The 19,429-nt window shown below is 40.9% G+C and overlaps 1 protein-coding gene across 2 annotated transcripts in view; it reads left to right on the forward strand.

Annotated features, from left to right (window-relative positions):
• The window catches only part of LOC139700877 (protein FAM43A), a 345,831-nt gene that overhangs the window by 45,250 nt on the left and 281,152 nt on the right, over positions 1-19,429 (forward strand). Inside the window, exon 2 of one of the 2 annotated variants that reach the window (XM_071599313.1) lies at positions 16,854-16,900. The exons of the other annotated variant lie outside the window; for it this stretch is intronic. The gene's annotated coding sequence lies outside the window, so the exon portion shown is untranslated. The remainder of the gene's footprint in view (positions 1-16,853; positions 16,901-19,429) is intronic. 2 annotated transcript variants of the gene reach the window in all.

The following is a 19,429-nucleotide window of genomic DNA, read 5'->3' on the forward strand; positions in this document are numbered from 1 at the left end:
AATGGTGGGGGAGGAGAGACAATTGCTGGGAGAAATCCAGTATAGGCAGGAAGGATGGATGCAGAGAGTTTCAAGTGAATGTGGGATTTTGAAGACTAAGATACTGGAGTTAAGTTTAGGCGAGCGAAGAAAGCATATTATGAAGATATAAGAAATATACGAGGGTCATCCGGAAAGTAGTACCCGTTCGTGAAATAAAGACACAAAAGTAAATATTAACAAACATAAAAAATTTTATTTGAAAGAGGATACTTTAAACTACTTCTCAACATAATCTCCAAGCAAATTAAGGCATTTGTCATAACGTGTGACAAGTTTCTGTATTCCTGCTGCATAGTCCTTCGCCGCCAGCTCATTGAGATACGCGAGGGACCCATCTTGCACAAATTTTTGCATAATGCAGATGGTTTTTAACAATTTCATGAACAATTGTTCGAGAAACATTGGGAAAATGCTCACAGATGTCATCAATTGTGACGCGCCGATCGTTCCTCACGAATTCGTCAACTGAGCTCACCAGTTGGTCTGTAATGACAGACGGTCTCTCCGAACGCTCATCGTCGTGTGTGTTCCCCCTCCCCATGTTGAAGTTGCGACACCACCGCCGAACAGACGACTCGTCCATTACATTGTCTCCATACACCTCCTTTAATTGGCGATGAATATCACATGGGCGAACGTTTCTTGCATTGAGGAATTTAATCACTGCCCTCACTTCACAACTGGCGGCGTTCTCAATTTTTTTAAACATTGTAAACAATCACAGAAACAACACAGGCAATGCTAGCGTCACGCAACTTGGCTCAGAGAAGGCAGACAAGCCACTGAAGCTATCTGACCTCGTCCAGCGGCTACTCGCGTCGTCAGCACTTCATGCGGCACGAACGGGTACTACTTTCCGGATGACCCTCGTAATATGCTTGTCGGACGCAATGAAGGGATAAAGGAAGTATGCGGAATTGAAGAACAGTACACTTAAGTGTGGGGTTAGAGGTTGTGTTCTGTTATGAGAAGCAAGGAAATGTATGTTTCGTCGTGCCTTTTTGCAAGTATAGTCCATTCAAAGCCTACATTAACCGGTAAAATACTAATAATATTACACATACATATAACCCTATAAATACACATGCATATGAGCACATGATTACACAAACATATTTATGTAGAAAATGTTTTTCCTTTCCCTTGATGTCGTGTTTTATGGCCTTTGGGGGTAGATTGTTCTAAATTCCAAAGAAGCTACGGGAGATGCCGCTTTACAGTAACTTTTAACGGAGTCATCCGCTAATGTGCATTTCAATGCAACAATTTCAGAGTGTAAAAATCATTCGCCTTGAAATAATCAGACAGTGTTAGGAAACCAAACATTTAAGAAAAGTAAAAAAATACGAAGACATAAACGGTAATTTTTCGTCTAGTTAATGAAGTGCTTCCTTCCCCTTTTGACGAAATGTTCGAGGGAATGATAATTCCTCGAATTTCATTCGTCCGGTGGGCTCCGTTGTTTAGTCTTTGTTGCCGGAATTCGGGATTTATTATTCCTTCGCAATTGTCAGTGAACTGACATGATTGTAGCCTTGATGGTGCGTTTGATTTTTACAACTAATGTCCTTGATTGATACGGTTTTCACCCGATATTTACCAACAACTCCGTGACGTTTTATTACCCTTCATATCAGTATTTCACGAATTGGGCGGATATGCAGGAGTATGTTTTTTCAATTCTTGCATTCAAATCTCCCTGGATGGATCTCTAATGCTCGCCGCGAATTCAATCTTGAGTTTAGTCGAAGGAAAAAATGTGCACATTCCGTCGAAGTATTCGCCACGACATTTCTCAGACAAAGCTCGAGAGGACAAGTTTCAAATGAAGGAAAAAAAAACTGTGTTTTGTAACTTCAATTCCACCGCCCGTATTTCCTTGGGTTTATAGTCTTGCGAGTCGAGTAGAGGTGTCTAGGCATAGAAATTTTTATAGGACACTTAAAAAAGGCGTAATCCTTACTTTTTAATTCTTATTTTTCATCGATTCACGTGATGGAGCGGATATATCACGGTCACATTTGTACCCGCAGTGCACGCTCCGAGACAATGGGCCCTAATGTCTTGTCCTCGCCTCTCAATTGTTTTACAGACTTCTTCTCCAAGGGGCGTGTCTCTCCTTTCTTCCCACAGAGAGAGAGAGAGGGGAGACCGGGGGCAATTTGGCCCTGATTGACCTCGCGCTGGCAATTTGCAGAAAGAGGTCAGTGGGTGTCGCGATCGTTACTGCCGTTCCCAACCCTTTTTCCCCCAAAGTCCTGCGATGAAAGTGGAAAACTCAGGGCCCTGAGGTAATCAGCGACGAAAGTATGGTTTAGGGAGTGGTCGCCCAAATGTTTTTCACGCAAATTTGATTTCAACCGAGGCATACAAATGGCTATGCTGTGATCCAATTTTCTCAAAAATCCTAAATCTATACCAAATTTTTCCAGATAAACTATTCACCATGCCGTTCTCGTGTAGTATAGTCACGTGACGCGTGTATACAGTACTTTGTTTTCTTCACCGATTTCCCAATAAGTGCGTGGCACTTTCCCTTTGTCAATCTACAGCTACAATCTGTATCGTTGAACGTAGGTGCTGGACGTGATTCCTCTGCGTATTCCAGCTGAACTCAACTTATTAATGGTGTCCTCCAGACGTGTCTGAGAAACCTCCGGTAATACGAGTTAAAAACCTCCACTCCTATCTGAACGCGTAAATTGAGCATGTTTAAGTATCCAAGAAAGTATCGAAGAATCCATAGTATGCTATGGCATAAGAGGTGTCCATTTTACATTGACCATAGCGTGTACCCTGAGCGTCTAATGTGGCCTATGAATATTCATAGCTATGCTTTGTATAAAAATACCGACGTAGGAACATGTTTTTTTGAAATTTAGTTGGCGAAGTGTTCCAATACCCGAGGAATTGAAATTACTTCCCAGAATGCACCATGGTGTGCACCTCCAGTGCTCAATTTTAAGAAACTGCTACTGCTGCCGGAGGAATATATCGCCTTGAAGACATTTCCACCCGATTCTCCTTTGGATATAATACATTTGAATGAAGTAGATTTTAAGGTTAGGGCTCTTGTGCTTATTATTCCTTATGCGGATCAAAATTGGTCTTTATCGTAAAAGTCGTGGCTGATTGAAATCAACTATGAGAGTTAAATATTAGGAAGCCTAATTAGTTTCGGAATGGTTTTTCATCTATCTACGCTGAGAATATTAATGCTTCTACTGCCATTATCTCATGCATTTCGACGATAATGAAATGGATTTACGATCGTGTAAATGTTGTGCGTTCCAATATTAGAACACATTAAAAAGTTCTGAGAATGATTCCTTAAATTATTCTTTGGATCACACTCTCTCGTTTCGGCGACTAATATCATCCCAAACCCACCACGATTGCTTCATGACGATCACCGATTCAGCTGCTGAAAAAAAACATTTTGAAGGTAGACTTTTATGGATGCCACACGTTCCGCTTTCCTTTTTTCACTTTAAGATTTTGATTTCACAACTCGCGTGGCCGATGTTACTCTTATAGTTTCCAGCCGACATCTCATGACGGCGTTAGAGCTTATAGCCGAAATGTTATCCCAAAATATTGTATTAGAATTCACTGATCGATATTCCAGCTATCCTAGAACTATTGTCAAGATGGGAGTAGCCTGGGAAAAAGCTTTGACGGATAAAGAAGCGGCAATGTTGAAGGAAAATGAGGCGTAACGTCCTGATTTTGGTAAATAATGTACACTACTTCTATTGAATTTAAATTTAATTGACCATAGCTGCAGTTATTTTGATAATTAGAACTTTTAGAGTGGTCATTGCATCAAGGCATACTAAATTCATCCGTGTTACTAGCGACACGAAACCCATGGTAATTTCAACAATTTAAACTTATTATTTGCGAAATAGGGGAAAACACCATATTTTTTAGCGCGTCAGGTCGTAATATTTAAATTTAACCACACATACGCCACGCAACCGGTAAATGAAAAATCTCTGGAATGCTTCGGTATGACACAACCCTCACTGAAAGAGAAAGAACATCTGATGCACGAAAATAATTCAAGAAATGCATTGTATGTTATCTAAACCCCTAGTGTATAAGTATGTAAGGTGTATTGATTGTGTCGTAAATTACAGATTAAATATAAAAATGCAATCCACATTTCTGTTGTGTCTCCTTCGAAAAGCAATTTACGTAATTTTCAACTAAGTTCCAGCATTTTATGAATTGTGTCTTTTATAGTAGATGGGATCAGCTGAACGAGTTTACGATTGGGTGCCTTTGTAAAAAGTACGTTAAAGCTTTTTACTACGCCCTGTGTTACATATTATCTAAATCTTAAGTAAACCTATCTTAAGTATTAGTAGTAAAGCATTTTATCTCGCTTACTTTAACTAACTTAAGTTTTTAACTGTTTGCCTTCAAAAACATGTAAGAAGAGGTTCATGTAAAGAATACAAGTAAAATATAACATATATCCTTTAAAAATAATCAACTACCACCCAATAGGTAATAGTTTACGATGGATAACTGGCAACGGAGACGGGAATTGTGTTACTCTTTTGTTTCAGTCCTGTCATGAGGATTGATGGCGCGTATTATTATCTTCAAAACGTTGTAATTCGGTAAAACTTCTATGCTTAACAAAACGTAGAAGTATTGGTATATTAATCCCTTATTTCCCTATATGGGGGGGGGGGGGTGGACGCCCCCACGGCCTGCAGCTATGTGTCACATTCCCTACCTGTGTCAGTAGAATTTTTCCCTCTTACTTTTCAATTCTAATTTTCACGTTATTTTATAGATTTCGACTACATTCGTAGGTGCGTATGCATTTAAGTTGATCGGATATGTATTTGCATGCGCGTAAATTAAATAGGTTTTCGCATGAATATACACGCCTCTGTGAGTGTAGATTTGCATGACTTCGTTGGATTTGCATGCGGTTTAAATTCTCTTTTATGGGTGCTGACCCAGCACCCCCCGCCACATGCCCATACGATGGTTTGCGGGGTATCATGTAGATGTAGATATACTCCCTGGGCGCGATCACTACAGGTTGGCGTTATCGTTATTATATTTCGTCACAACTTGATGAAAATTTCGCCTCCGTTCTTTCAGTTTCCCGCCAGTGCACATAACTCAACGAAAATCACTGCGCGGCCGGAAATCGTGGGAGCCATGTTGCAAGATCCGTGGTCGAGAACTTGAGTTTGAGAGGGGAGTAGTGTTTACGTGCAGCGGTAGTATTAGAGACTCAAAAAATAGTTCTTGATCTAGACGCTACCTAAGTTATGTATTATTTTTGGATCGCTCAGCTATTTTTTTCCACGTCTCGATTCAAGCACTCCACACGCTCTTAAATTATGTTCAGGATTGGTGAAATATAGACGGGAAAGTAAAAAAAAAAATCTCTCGACTGGAGGCGACGTGCAGTTCGGTTATTTTTAACGCTCTTCCAGCCGAGATTCTGCCGGCATCGCCCGTTCGCCGGCGCCATGTGCACTTTGCTTTAGTCCTTTAGATTAGACCCAGATCCAGTAACTAGTCTCACATCTAACCGCTCCACGGGATTATTTTTACCTGGAATGATAAAATAAGCTACAGGCGTAATTATGAAGCTTATTATAGTACTTAAAAAATCTCAGCGAGCACGAGTTTTAGAGGAGAAGTGATTTTTGTTCTATTAGCGGTGCTCAATTTTTTTAGTCATTCATGAAACTAGTGGCGAAGAGCGCGCTGGCCTCCTTAATTAAGTACGAGGTCGTATTAGGTTTTATAATGCGTGAGACACTAAGTGGTGCTTCTGAAATTGAAGGCGGTGTTGCAAAAATTGGATATGCTCTCTTTTATTGGCCAAAAGTAACTTATCTACGCCCCATTGTACTTGTTTGGTACATTTATCTTCTGTCATTTAAAAGAAAACGAGAGTTAGTTCTGCCCAATCGATGGTTTAGTGTCAATTCACTTATAGGTGCTTACAATGGCATTCGTATGACTATGAAGATCCATAGAATTGTATTTTAGGAAGTGTGGTGGAAACTTGGCAAAAATGGGAGGGGTTTAGGATTGGAATCTCTGGGTGCAGTTCTCCCGAGCGACTAGCTCTTTCGTGGGTGAGCCAAGAAGTTGAGAAACGAGAGAGAGGGGGAAGATGAGAGGGATTTGGCTTAAGATTTTAAAACCAAGGAATAAAATAAAGAAGTTACGTTCGAAATCATCAGGGCATAATTGATCTACTGGTACTCTACTTTCATTTTCTTCCGTTGGATGACTTCCCACCGCTTCCACTGACTTTGGCAGCGTCCCGTGCCGTCAACTTGGAGACATCCGTCTCTTCGCCGAGTCTTTTTTTTTATTCGCTGCAAAATGCTGTCGTCATTTCCTGGGCGCTTGAATTCATTCCGAAGCTTTGCTTGGCTCTCCGCGCGAGTCATTGCCCCAACACCAAAATCTATGTTATTTTTCATTAATGGTTTTCTCCAGATTGGAGATTTACACATATTTGAGAGCTCCTGACCAGTTTTCATCTACATCTACATAATACCCCGCAAGCCGCCGCAAGGGCGTGTGGCGGGGGGTGTTAGGTCATGACCCGTAAAAAGGAACACAACCACAGGCAAAACCAACACATACATGCAAAACATTACCCTCAGTGGCATATACATTCATGCAATAATCAATTATAAATCGTATTTCTCTCTTGAACCGGTTCCGCACGGTTTTGTTCTGCATTATTTCATTTTTTCGCCTCTTAATAATCTCTAACCTCTCTTAATTCAATCGATAAAGATGATTAAAATCTTTGGAATCATTCTCTACGTCCATCTTCCCCGGCCTACTAGCCTTTTCTTCAATAAATTCGACTTTCCGTTGACCTCGATACATTTTTTATTCCTCTTTTTGTCTTTGTATTTCACGCAATAACTTTCATGCTTTCCAAGCGATATCTAACAGTTATTCGATTGTGTTCGCGGGTATCCACACAATTTTATCCGTCCTATTCCAGAGATAGTGCGAGATCATGTCACTGAAGATTGTTCTTCTTGTTTCCTATGCAGGGATACACTAAAAAAGTTAACTGCCACATTTATGACTTAGGAGAGAATTGGTTAGTACAGGGTATGGTAGATTAAAATCTACAGTTCAAAATTACCGCGCATCTATGCACGTCTTTCAGTTTCATGTCGCTCTTTTAATTGCACTTTAATTTTCTGCGCTCTTTAGCGTTCACACAAACTCCATCATTCTGATATGGCATGATTTAAGAGTACACATGCCTCATTTGATTTAAACCGGTTATATGTCGAAATCAACGTTTGTGAAAATCAACTACGCATGCCGTGGGAAATGGGATCGAGCTGACCCTTTCTAAGGGGTGGCCCCGGTGAGATGGCCCTTTTCGACGCCAAGCGACGCGTGTCCCATCTCCATCCTCCCTTGAAGATTGACAGTGACCTCGACTCCGCCCCAATAAATTGTTCCCAAGAGCGAGTTTGCGAATGGAGTCCGAGTGGACGCAGACAAGAAGACGGACGGAATACGAAGCCTCTGGAAAGGGACCAGGACCCCAGCCTTCTTCTTTTTACCTCTAGGGGTAGCTAGCCGTTCACTATCCAGAGGCGAATTATTGAGGGGGCGGTATCCTGACCACAATGTTAAATCTCCAAGGAGATAATATTGAAGTGAAACAGTAGCTGTAGAAGTTACGAGTAAGGGAGGCGACCGACAGCAGAGGTCATTTGAAAGAAGGGCTAGGGGGATAACCTGCTATGGATAGGATCTTATAGGACTGGAGGAAGGATGGGGAGAATCCCGGTGTCAGCATTAAACTAATCTTAAAGAAAGGCTCCCACAATTTAATGTCCCATCTGACGGACGGCGCACTCGCTTGAAGCGCTCTCCATATAGCACCCCAAGTAAGGAAGAGGATACCACTGTCAAATGCAGCCACCACCGGGATTTGAACTCGGGTCCTCGGGGTGGGAAACCAATGGATTAAGCCAATGCACTATTCCGATCCCATTGGTGAAACAGTTCTGAAAATGAAGTATAAAAGTTTAAGTAAAATCATATCCATCCGGTTTTTTTGAGCGCTTGGAAACTTTAAACAATGTATTGTAACCGAAAAAAGAAATGGAGGGAACGTGGGCAGTCCTGGGGGCTGAGCGGTCGACTACTGACCGTAGGTCCCGGGTGCGATTCTTGCGGTCCTTTCTGGTACCCTCACCTTCATCCAAGCTGCGCGATTTCAAGGCTAACCAGAACTTTTTCGGAAACCATGGGCGCCACAGGTAATAAGGAACTCCACAGGTAATAAGGAACTGCGAATGTAATGTGCGAATTTCATACCTTTGGTCATATCACTAGGTGAACTCCCGACCCTCACATATCAAACCGACCTTCGGGTTTTGTTATAGTGGGTGATTTAAAAAAAATTAATACCAATATCAAAACAGGTAAAATTGAAATGGATTTTATTAGTCGTAGTATAAATGATAAGGGTGTTTTTTTTTATTGGCACAGACACGAACTCTTGCTAAACCATTTAAGCTCGCCTTCAACTATCATAACTCCCTACGGTGTAATTAACCATTATTTATGTTCTCATACTTTCTACCGCTCTCCATTACATTAAATATCCCTATTATTTTCCTTCCTTTACCTCGCTTAAGCGCGTACTCCCATCCCTACCGCATTCTTCAATATTCCTTTTTCTCGCGGAATAACCTGCATGCAATGGTCCTGCCTTCTTTGGATTTCTCCCAACAACACTCCCAAACCAGCTTCTCCACATTGAAGTCTTCCCCAATCTTTTCTTCACATCTTTATTCGAGCTCAGCCCAAAATAATTGTTCGGAAATAGAATCAAAGTGCACCATTTGAAAAAAAAATCGTTTTCGATTGATGTCTCCTCGCTTTTTTTCCCGCCGGCCGCTTTGACGGAATCCATCCTCCTCCCGAGAGTTCCCTTTCCGAAAAGTGGCGCGACCTTCGATTACCCTTTCCGTGTCTCTCTCGTCGGCCGTGGCGTGATCGCCTTCGATCCCACTCCCCCACAACCTCCCTCCCGCCCGCCCGCCCGCCTTTCCATCTCCCCCCCCTCGCCTCCCGCACTATCCCGCTCTCGGGCGAATTATTTTTCGTAACGAGAGTCTCTCGGCGTTGCGTCAATGACGTCCCCCCCCCCTTCTCCCCCCCGCGTGCGAGAGCTGCGTATGTGCACACATGGCACAAGACGTGCCCGTGCGGGGTGTGCGATTTCACAACGGTATCTCACCAGCACCTTGGGCACTTCATGAGTTTCCCGTGGCCTCTTCCTCCCTCCCTCTCGCCCTTCCGCGCGCCAGAGGCTTTGATCAATTATCCGGTGAGTAGGTGGTGATGTCGTGTTGGACGATTGGCGTCGGGTTTTAGGAATAATGATCGGATGAGATCTCTTGATCCTTGGCTTGATGTACTAACAGGTCGATTGCCAGACTCGGTTGTCGGTGTTAAACATGCTCGCCTGCTGACCCCAAAGGTCGCCTTGGTGGTTTTTATTCCACCTAGGGCTAGGGAGGAGCTTGTGTTTGTCCTTGTCGGTGATGCTTATGAAATACCTTATTCTGTTGCATGTAATTGGGTTTTTGTGCAATAAATGAAACTCTATTTACTCTTAAGGTTTCAGGCTTTACTTCGAGGAAGTATTTTTTACCCATTTTCAAAGATTTTGTGCAAGTCCACAGAATTTATTTTGAGGCACAACGCCATTCCACCGACTTGCGACATGACTTAATGATGGTTGAAAGCGTTGTGCCTTAAAACAAGTTACGCGGAATAGTACAACACCTTTCAATAAGAGCAATAAATTTGTATTGTTATTATTAACACCTGTGAGAAATTTTTTTTATTAAACGAGTTATTTTTCAAATGGATAACTTTCCAACTGGAAATCTTAAAAATAATGGTTACATCAATGGTTATTTTGCATTAATAGAATACAAGTTCTGGTAAGAATGGTGGTTTGGAATCCGGATACCAAACCACCGTTTTGCAAGAGTAGAAGTTAATTTACCAGTTCTTGTATCTTGTTCTTACAGAAGTTTCCTATGGCACTATATCTGTTACTTCACTCCACTCGTTTACATTTACCCGGAATTTATGCGATAACTTCTCAGTAGTGTCTCTTCCTTCGTCATTGAGTTAGTATTGCGATGACTCGCGACGCTACGATCAATTGACGATATGATAAGTTGGCACTGCTGATATTTGACACGATTGCAATGAATTAATCTGCGGTGGAATAATTGCAATATGTTGGCCTATAAACACTGACAACGAAAGAAGACAGAACCAACCACTTCGAGTAGGGCAAGTGTTTTGCGATTTGTGGACGACATAGTTGCACCTGCGTGGAAGAGAGAAGAACTGAAATGGATGATTACCGCTATGTAGTAGGGAAAGAAAAAGTAAAACCTCAAGGTAAACAAGATAAAAACTAAGGTAATGGTCTGCAGTTCAAGTATGGAAGATAATATCCAAGTAAGGCTCGTGAAAGACACACTGGTACCAATGGAAGAGTTTTGCTTTAAGGCAGCAAGAAAACTGGCGATGGAAGAAGCAGGTGGGAGAAGCAGAACAGAGATGGCGGAGAAGGCTTCCTATCAGAATAAACAATGACTCATAGCAAATAGTACTAGCATAGACATAGGGAAGAGATCAATTAAAACTTAAATGTTGAGTTAACCGTCGCGAGACTTGAACGACAGTTGAAGCGGAGAAGAGAGAACTGGGAACGAAATAAATGTGTTACTATAAAAGAATGATAAAAATAAAATGGAAAGACATAGTAGCAGATATAGAAGTACTAAGAAGGGTGTGTTGAGGGAGAAATATATGGAGGGCAATTTCAATAAGGCGGGGATATAGTGGAGACATCCTGAGGGACGATAGCTTACTAAAGACCATAAATGAAGGGGAAAAAATTGCAGAGGAAATATAGGTTGAACTAAGAGAAGGAGCTAATGGAAAATATCGGCGCGGAAAGCCATAGGGGTTTTAAGAGATAAGCAGTGAACAGGATATACTAGTACTAGTACACTAGTACTAGTATACTAGTACATCGGAGGGAGCTCATGAAAAACAATCCTCGGATTGATATCCCGTGCATGATAATGCGACGTGCACATCCTGGGAACACCGCGCAATCTCCTTCGCGGGATCCTCCCTTGTCCCAGCATGCCCCCTTGTACGCACACCAACATCCTCTGGGTTTATTTGTTTCGACTTGAAATCTTCGCCTCCTCCACCAGCATGAAAATGCACCCGATTGCTATTTTTAAAATGATACTGCTTAGCGATGCTCCAGATTCATCCCACTCCTCCTCTCGGTCCATGTCACTTCGTAAATATTCTCACTCTTCAAATCATCTTTTTAGTATTCCACAGGATTTATCCCTCATAGATAGTTTCTCAGCTTCTCCGCGTCAATTTATTTTATTTCTCAATATTTCGCGTCCTCTACTGGGCGAATCACTAAGAAGTTAATCATAAGTTAATGATTTGTCATTATTATTGATAAAAAAAAACCATAAACCCAGTAATCCACCCGAAGGTCGGTTTGGTAGGTGATGGCAGAGTTCACCCAGTACTAAGCCCTATACGGCGTGTGAAAATTCACACATCAGGGTAGGGGAGCCAGTTCCTTTCCCTGTGCCGGTTATGGTTTCCCAGGAAGATCTGGTACCCGAAAAATCACTTTAGCTTTGGTGAAGCTGCAGGTGCCCAGAGTGCCTTGCCCGGGAATCGAATATTATTGATAATTAGTGTTAATTGTTTTTTTTTCGTTTAGTATCTATCCTATGTGACCCGCGCGATTTTAACCCTACGCTATGCAACGTAATTACTTTCAGGTTTTTTTCCGGATAAGAAATAAATTAGTATATTTTTATATCTCAAGAATATTAAGTTCTCTGAACGTGTGATAACCCACATGTAAAAATTGCAGTTACGCCCTTAAACCTTTCATCAGTAAAGAGAAATAATATTTATGCTGATGAACATACGTTTTCATTGCATTATACTGTACATAAACAATATTTTTGCTGCTTTCGTGCCCACAAAACTTTCTCTCAGTTGTTCTCTGTAAATTTACAGATCACAGGAAAATGAAGAGAACTGCAATAGATTACCACATTTAAAATTATTATCCATATAAAATTTTAAAATCACACAACTTCCTAGAAGATCTCCGACGCAGATAACTTTATTCGGCTTATTTTTAAATGAATGAATAAATAACGGTTTTCATGAAACTTAGAGATATTTCCCTACGCGCCTTTGAACGGCCCTTTCGAACGATACATTACATAGGGGAACTAATGAGTTGCTCCAACGTGAAAGGGGAACATACGAAATAGGTCTCAAAGAAATGATACGTATGATGATAATAGTGATATGTAGTAAACCTTGAGTCTCTCAATTACCGTAAACCATCGGCCATTTTCATCCTCTCCATGAAATTAAACTGACAGTTTGATTTCTTTTCCCTTTCATTCGAGGTCTCAAAGGAAATATTTCTATGTGAAATAATCTTTTAACCACGATGTAAAATATAACTATTGAAATTATTTCATTTTTAACGATATCTACTGTCTCTTCTACGAGCCGCGAGAAGACGTTTCCTCCCTTAGCAAGCATTTTAGTTTTCTTAAATTCGAATTTATGAGTCGTATCGGAACTGCGATGTCCATCTCTCTAACCGCTGGCATTGAATCTCAATCTTCGCGGAACATTCTTCTCACGTCGATCGGCTCCTCCGGGACGCGTGGAAGGGAATTCGCGGCTCTTGCCCAAATGGCAATATCAATCATTCATGCGTGCCAACCTTATCGCCCCAGTGACACATCTCCCTCTCTCCCCGTCTCTCGCGGAAGGGGAGCGAGGAGAACTCCCGGGAGGGGCGGAGACAGTCCGGGGGCGTCGCCGCCGACGTTCCTCGGTTCGTTCGGGGGAGTCAGAAGATATGGAAGGCCGGAAGTAGGTGCGCATCAGCTGCTCGTGTTACTGCGGGGGTTCCCTCACTTCTTTTGTTTTTGGTGCCCCGCGCGCCAATGCGGCTCGTGAATAAAGGACAGTTCTCTAACCGTGCCCTGGATGCGCTCCGTGCACCTTGTAATATTTCCCACGGTGTCTCCGCCCTGTTCATTCCTCAAAGAATATACGCCTCGTGAACTTAATTCGTGAATATTGGGCATACTGTTTATTTAATGACACTAAACTGCCGTTCTGCGTTCCTCTTGGACGTAAAATGCCTCTGCTAATGTTAGAAGCGGTAAACATTTTCTTCCTCGTCTATTGCCTAGCCTCCCTAAGAGAGAAGGCAAGAAAACCGGACATAAATATTTACTCTTTCCTCCTAGTGTAGTTACTTAGTTCGTTCATACTTGGATAAAGTTTGGTTAAAACCTCTCGCTGCATGAATGTAGTACAAAAAGCTTGCAAAGTTCATCATGACAATCATTCTGGTTGAATACTCACCTGAAGAGAGTAATGGATAATGCTGTATCAGGATAATTCGCAGCCTCAATTATAATACGCGAAAAGAATTAAGGATATTGTAAAGAAAGAAAGTGTTAAATGAGAAACATAAGCAACCATGTGATAAAGTCTGTTTGGCTTAAAAAAATTACTTCAAGAAATTGAGGACAACTGAACTATTAGAGAAACTAAGCCCCTTCAGTCATAAAAGGAGTGAGCGACACAGTGAGTGCAAGGAATTACAATTCACCTTTGACCCAGATAGTCTACGCGTAGTCTGTTGCCCAATCCGCTATCGCGACGCAACTTAGGTTAAGTGATTAAATATTTGAAACACATTTCTTTGCAGTGCTTGTTGTAAATCGTTTCCCTTTTTGCTTAAGTCCATAACATTTTAGTATTATTTAGTTTGGAAAGTTAAGGCCTGGTGGGCATTGATACCCTGCCACACACTTTTGTAGGGGAGCATGTAGATTAAAATGCATGACCAGCGAAAACCTTATTCCTATTCCAATATAGATTCCTTAACCGATACCACTCTTTGTTATTTTTTGTCCAATTAATCAATTGGTGAATTACTTTTAAAATAATTTGAAAATAATATTTGACCCTATTAATAATTGCATCAATTTCTCAAAAATCTACAAGTTTTACTGCTATGACACTTGAAGGTCTAAATCCTCCGTATTAAACCAATAGTAAAAATATCCGGGATTTGATTTTTTAAATTAACCTTTAGGGTTTTTTCCTTCGAAGTAAAGTGTGGCTTCAAATCCGAATGAAATCCTATTGATTGCTTGGCAGGTAACTTTCAAGTATTTGTAAAACAGTTTACACCCGTTCGCATGGCTGCAAAATTTGAGGAGTATTGCCATTTATTTGAAAATATGTGAATTCTGTACTGTTTTAAACGTGCTGGTTCGTTCATTACCGATTCTTTAAAGTATAATATCATGATCATCGATGCTGAAATTAATAATTTCATTTTGCAATTGGCCAGCCTTCGCCAAACAACTTATCAAAAGGTTGGAGTTTCACGAAGTTACTATGCGACTCCATTCGGCTCAGCCAATGGAGTGATAAATTAGTCCTTCGAACGGCGAAGGCATTTAGTAATTTTTACGCAAAAAAAATTTCAAATGACAAGTATCAAGCCGTGGAAAACTAGCAGAGCTTACCATGCCTGCCCTTGTTCTTAAAATATTTTTAATTAACAGATATTTATACTTTATATTTAATGTACACGGATATATAACTAGATGTTGGAATTCCAGAGTTCATTGTTACGGGTAGCTGCATGAAAAACGAAGCTTAGAGAATGAGAATTTAATGGGAATTATTTTAAAAAAAACAAACAGCACATAATAACTATAAAATATATCAAATAATCGCCGTACGTTTATCATTGCAAATGAAGTGGCCTCATCCCTTTGCTACGTTTTTTTTTATCTCCTTTGCGTTTAATGTTTTAAAACAAACATTTTGAAAATCTGTTAAATTTTCGATGGAATTAATGGAAAATTTTGTTCCTAATGTTAAAAGAAATATTAATTTTAACATTATGATGCAATTTCACAAAGTAAAGGATTCTAGGATCACCTTAGTTGAAATTTTTCCTGTTTAGCAGTTATCCAATTCTGTGGAAAATATCGCAGTGGCTGTTCAGTTTAGAGTCATCCCTGTGAAATTGTCGCTCAAAAATTACCGTTAAGTATTTTACGACCGCAGAGGGAGGTGATTACGTGCACAGAGAAAAAGAGGAAGCCAAGACCTTAAAACTCCTTCCCTGGTGGAGTGCATGGTGTCTGGAAGTCGGGAACTGGCGTTTCGCTTGGGAGGCGGGGAGGGGTGGTGTGTCTCACCTTGACATGTGGGCTCTTATTATATTAGTGCAGAATCATCTGTTGCTGACCGAAGTTTTCTGACTTTTCCTTGCTTTTCAAACATGCATCGCTATGTGTCTAGGACAAGCTCGCTAGGCATCGGCCCATACCATACCCCCAAATGTAGAGCACGGATATCGGAGGTTGCGTCATTTGGCACGATGGGAATGAAGGAGGGAATATAGGTCCATAAAATTTCCCGAGTATTTATTCAGTGATAGAGGCTACCAGTTTTTTTCTCTCATCGGATTCATGACGCAAACAATGTTCGCAATGACGCGCATTGGCGAAGGTAAACTGTAACTGTATATTTTAGGAATGTGAGTGACGATACCTGAGCGAGTGAACACTTATTTTAGTGGCTATATATAATATGCGTTATTTAATGGTAATAAAATTGCTTAAAGAAGTTATTCCTTATGTCGTTGAAATGGTTTCCTCAGCGCTCAGGGTCCCGGGTTCGATTCCCGGGCAAGGCACTCTGGGAACCTGCAGCTCAACCCAACCTAAAGGGATTTTTCGGGTACCAGGTCTTCCTGGGAAACCATAACCGGCACAGGGAAAGGAACTGGCCTCCCTACCCTGATGTGTGAATTTCACATGCCGTATAGGGCTTAGTACTGGGTGAACTCTACCATCACACGTATATATATATATATTTTATATATATATATATATATATATATATATATATATATATATATATATATATATATATATATAAATACATATTCTAATTCAAACTCTGAAACCCGCCACTGGTTGAACCCAGATGTCGTGGGGAAGGTAGAATCTAGCAGATTACAAGCGTAAACAAGTTTTCTTGACTGGGACTGGAACAAAACGACGGATCTCCTACTTGCCGGGCCGATGCTCTAGCCATTAAGCTATCGAGGAAACGCAAATTACGCTGAAATCTGCGGGGGGGGGGGGTGTCCCTATTCTCTATGACATTTTATGATTGCTTACCCTATATTCCTTTCCTCTTCAATCTCTCCTTTGGTGGATGAAATAGCTCCCCAACGCCATCTTCAGGCCAATGAATCGGGTAAATGGTTGTATAAAACAGCAAGTGGTTGCATCAAAAAAGATGTGTTATGATGAGAAATGTGTTGATTGATCCGTAATTTACCTTGAATTGCTACGTATATCTACTTATATTCCAAGTATAAAATAATCTTACCACATTTTTGTTTGTGAAGATTTCTTTCTAAGCATCCATCAATTAAAATTAGGTTCGCTAATCCCATATGTTACCTTATTCATATTGTCTCGTACACAGGACTTTTTAGAATAGTTCTGTATCATATTAATAGTAAAACTAATTAAAGTTGTTTTGGGAATAAATATTGTTTTTGTGTCTATCACTGCCGGTTTTGATGTGGCTATTTTTTATTGCAGGAATAACTTGCAGAATAAGGACCAAAACAATCTCCAGCAAATTTGAGGTGAGCATTGATCTCCAGAAGGTCCATTGAAATTTCCGTATTTCTTTTAAGTTTCTGTTTTTTTCTCTTTCCAATCAATGAAAACTGAAGAAAATAAAATTAGTATAAAATTTTTCTATTGCAAAAAAATAGTCGAGTCATGGATCTTGGAAGTAAGTGTATCTTGGACGTTAAAAAAATGGCAAAGCCTGCACTAGCATTAAGGGTGAAATCTAAAATTTGGTCGTCCTCGCGAAGGATGTCGAAAATTAATTTCGTAAATTATTCGGGTGATTATATGATGCGGACTCATAATCCGTTTGACACGTAACACAACTGGGACTGCGCAGTGATTGAGTTTCTGTTCAGCGTTGGTAGAGGTGAAGTGGTCGTCCCTGGAAAACAGCCAGAGGTAATGTCGATTGGAGCCAAGTAGCGCGATCTAGAGGATCTAGGTGGAAAACACGCGAGGCAAAGAATTTTAGAAAAAATAAATCATTGTTTCTCCGAGTAGATCAAACTTTGGGATAGGAGTCATAAAATATCTCTCCGCCGGCTCCTGAATCCGTTCCTCCGGAGTCTTCCTGCATCGCCCGCGGACAGAGTGCGTGAACTAACGGGTGGTCGGAAGGTCTCTGGACATGCGAGAGAGGGTGGGGGGGGGTAGGAGGCGTCTCGGCGCGCCTTGTGTTCTTCCATCGAGTGCAATCTGTCCCTCCAGATCCTCCATCTCCCACCCAGACGCATTCGAGATGGCTGGAGATGGTTTTAAATTTAACGGTCTCACCCGAATATCCCGCGTCTAATATTTCGAATAGCTACCTATAACTGCATTCCGCATTCCACGGATTCATTTTTCTCTCATTAGTGTTTTGTGATAACGGTCTTTCCATCTCAATCCTTCTTTATTTTCAACGATCTGAGCGTAGAAGTCGATTCCGAGTTCGCATCAACTGAGGCCATAATGCTTTCATTATTTTCTCCTCCATATTGTGAACATTTCTCGCCGAGTAATCATCTATACTGTTTATAGTGAGTCACTTAAAAGGCATGGATTCATTAAAATTCCACTTCGTTTTATTTCCACGTTCCTATTTATTTGCGCTTGCCCTTTTCCTTAATATTAACGTCACGCCAAAGTTACCAGATAACTCGTATGCATCAGTCATAAATATCGAAGTTTGTGAATGAGGCAGGTTTCAGTTTTCTTCCGCTTCTCTTATGTTCAGCTGGTGACAGTTTCGACACCACTGCAGAAAGCATCTTCAGGTCACTTGGACCTCAGGTCTTCAACCTCGGGCCTTGGTCTTCAGAACCTGCCTCCTGCACAGGAGTGAAACTGTCTTTCCCTTCTACATAAAGCAACCGAACGCAGCAAAAGCCTTCGCTTCCTGATTCAGCGTGTGATTGACGGAAATGTACCAATAATCTGACGCTGTGCGTTCCTGTATTAATTTGTATCGCTTGGTCGTTTAGTGTGATCGGGATAATAATGTCGGCAACGAGATTCGATGTATCTAAGTGGTTTTGGTCTCGCTGTTCACCAACAAGAGGATGAAGATGGAGATGTGCCAATAGTGAACGAACGTGACTATTTGTTGAATCAGGGGTGGACTGTTAGAATGGTTAACGGGGATGTTTGTGGTTCTGACTTCCTTAATTACCCAAACTCCATTTGGATTTGAATGCATTGTTTTCAAACGCGAAATGACACAGCAACCGTTGCAATGTGCGAAGCAGTCTCATCCATCTAGTACGCGTGAAATTCGTTTTCACGGCTCATTGGAAAATAGGGTAAAACTACTGAATGAAGATTAGGCAAAAAGAGTAATCTTTATTCTTCTATCGTCTCCTGCAGGGGGTCACATTCCTGAATAACATGTATCCAGCAGTTGGCAGGAATCAAAACTTGTTGATTTATTGGATTGAGATATCGTATATTTGATCGATTTCCATTTAATTATTAAGTCAAGTGTTTTAGGCGAATTGGCGAACGGTAAGGAATTTAAGCATTCTCAATACGAGATATCGGAAATTTGAAATTTTGATGCATAAACTCACTTACAAACTCGTTTCTAATTCGTTAGAAGCGATAAAATCGCATTTGGCAAATTCATTTGGCAAAATAGATGGATTATAAGTATAAGGACAGCTGATATCATTAGACTTTACTTTTCGTAGATCTTCTAACATCTGTTATACGTATTAAGGGAAGGAAAAGGTTTTAATGCTACTTGAAACCTACGATTCTTCTCTTCTTTCGTCCACTGCTGCCCAGACGCAGGACGTTTACTCGCGCTTTTCAATATTCTGTCAGTCTAGAAGTCCATTCAAACTTCATTATGAATTCCTCGTCGACCACCTCAGCGGCTCTCGGGAAGTAAAAAGCTTGACGTGCGAAAATGTCCAAGTTCTGGTAGTCGCTGCTAATATATGTCCACCTCGCATTTCTTCAACAGGCTTTATTCGATTTTAATTAACAGATAATGGGATTGAGTAATGATAAATTATTTGAAATCGGCCATTACGTGAGTAGTAGATATTTTCTGC

The sequence above is a fragment of the Hetaerina americana genome, unplaced genomic scaffold (assembly GCF_022747635.1).
Source record: "Hetaerina americana unplaced genomic scaffold, ioHetAmer1.1.p SCAF_11, whole genome shotgun sequence".
Classification (NCBI taxonomy): Eukaryota; Metazoa; Arthropoda; class Insecta; order Odonata; family Calopterygidae; genus Hetaerina; species Hetaerina americana.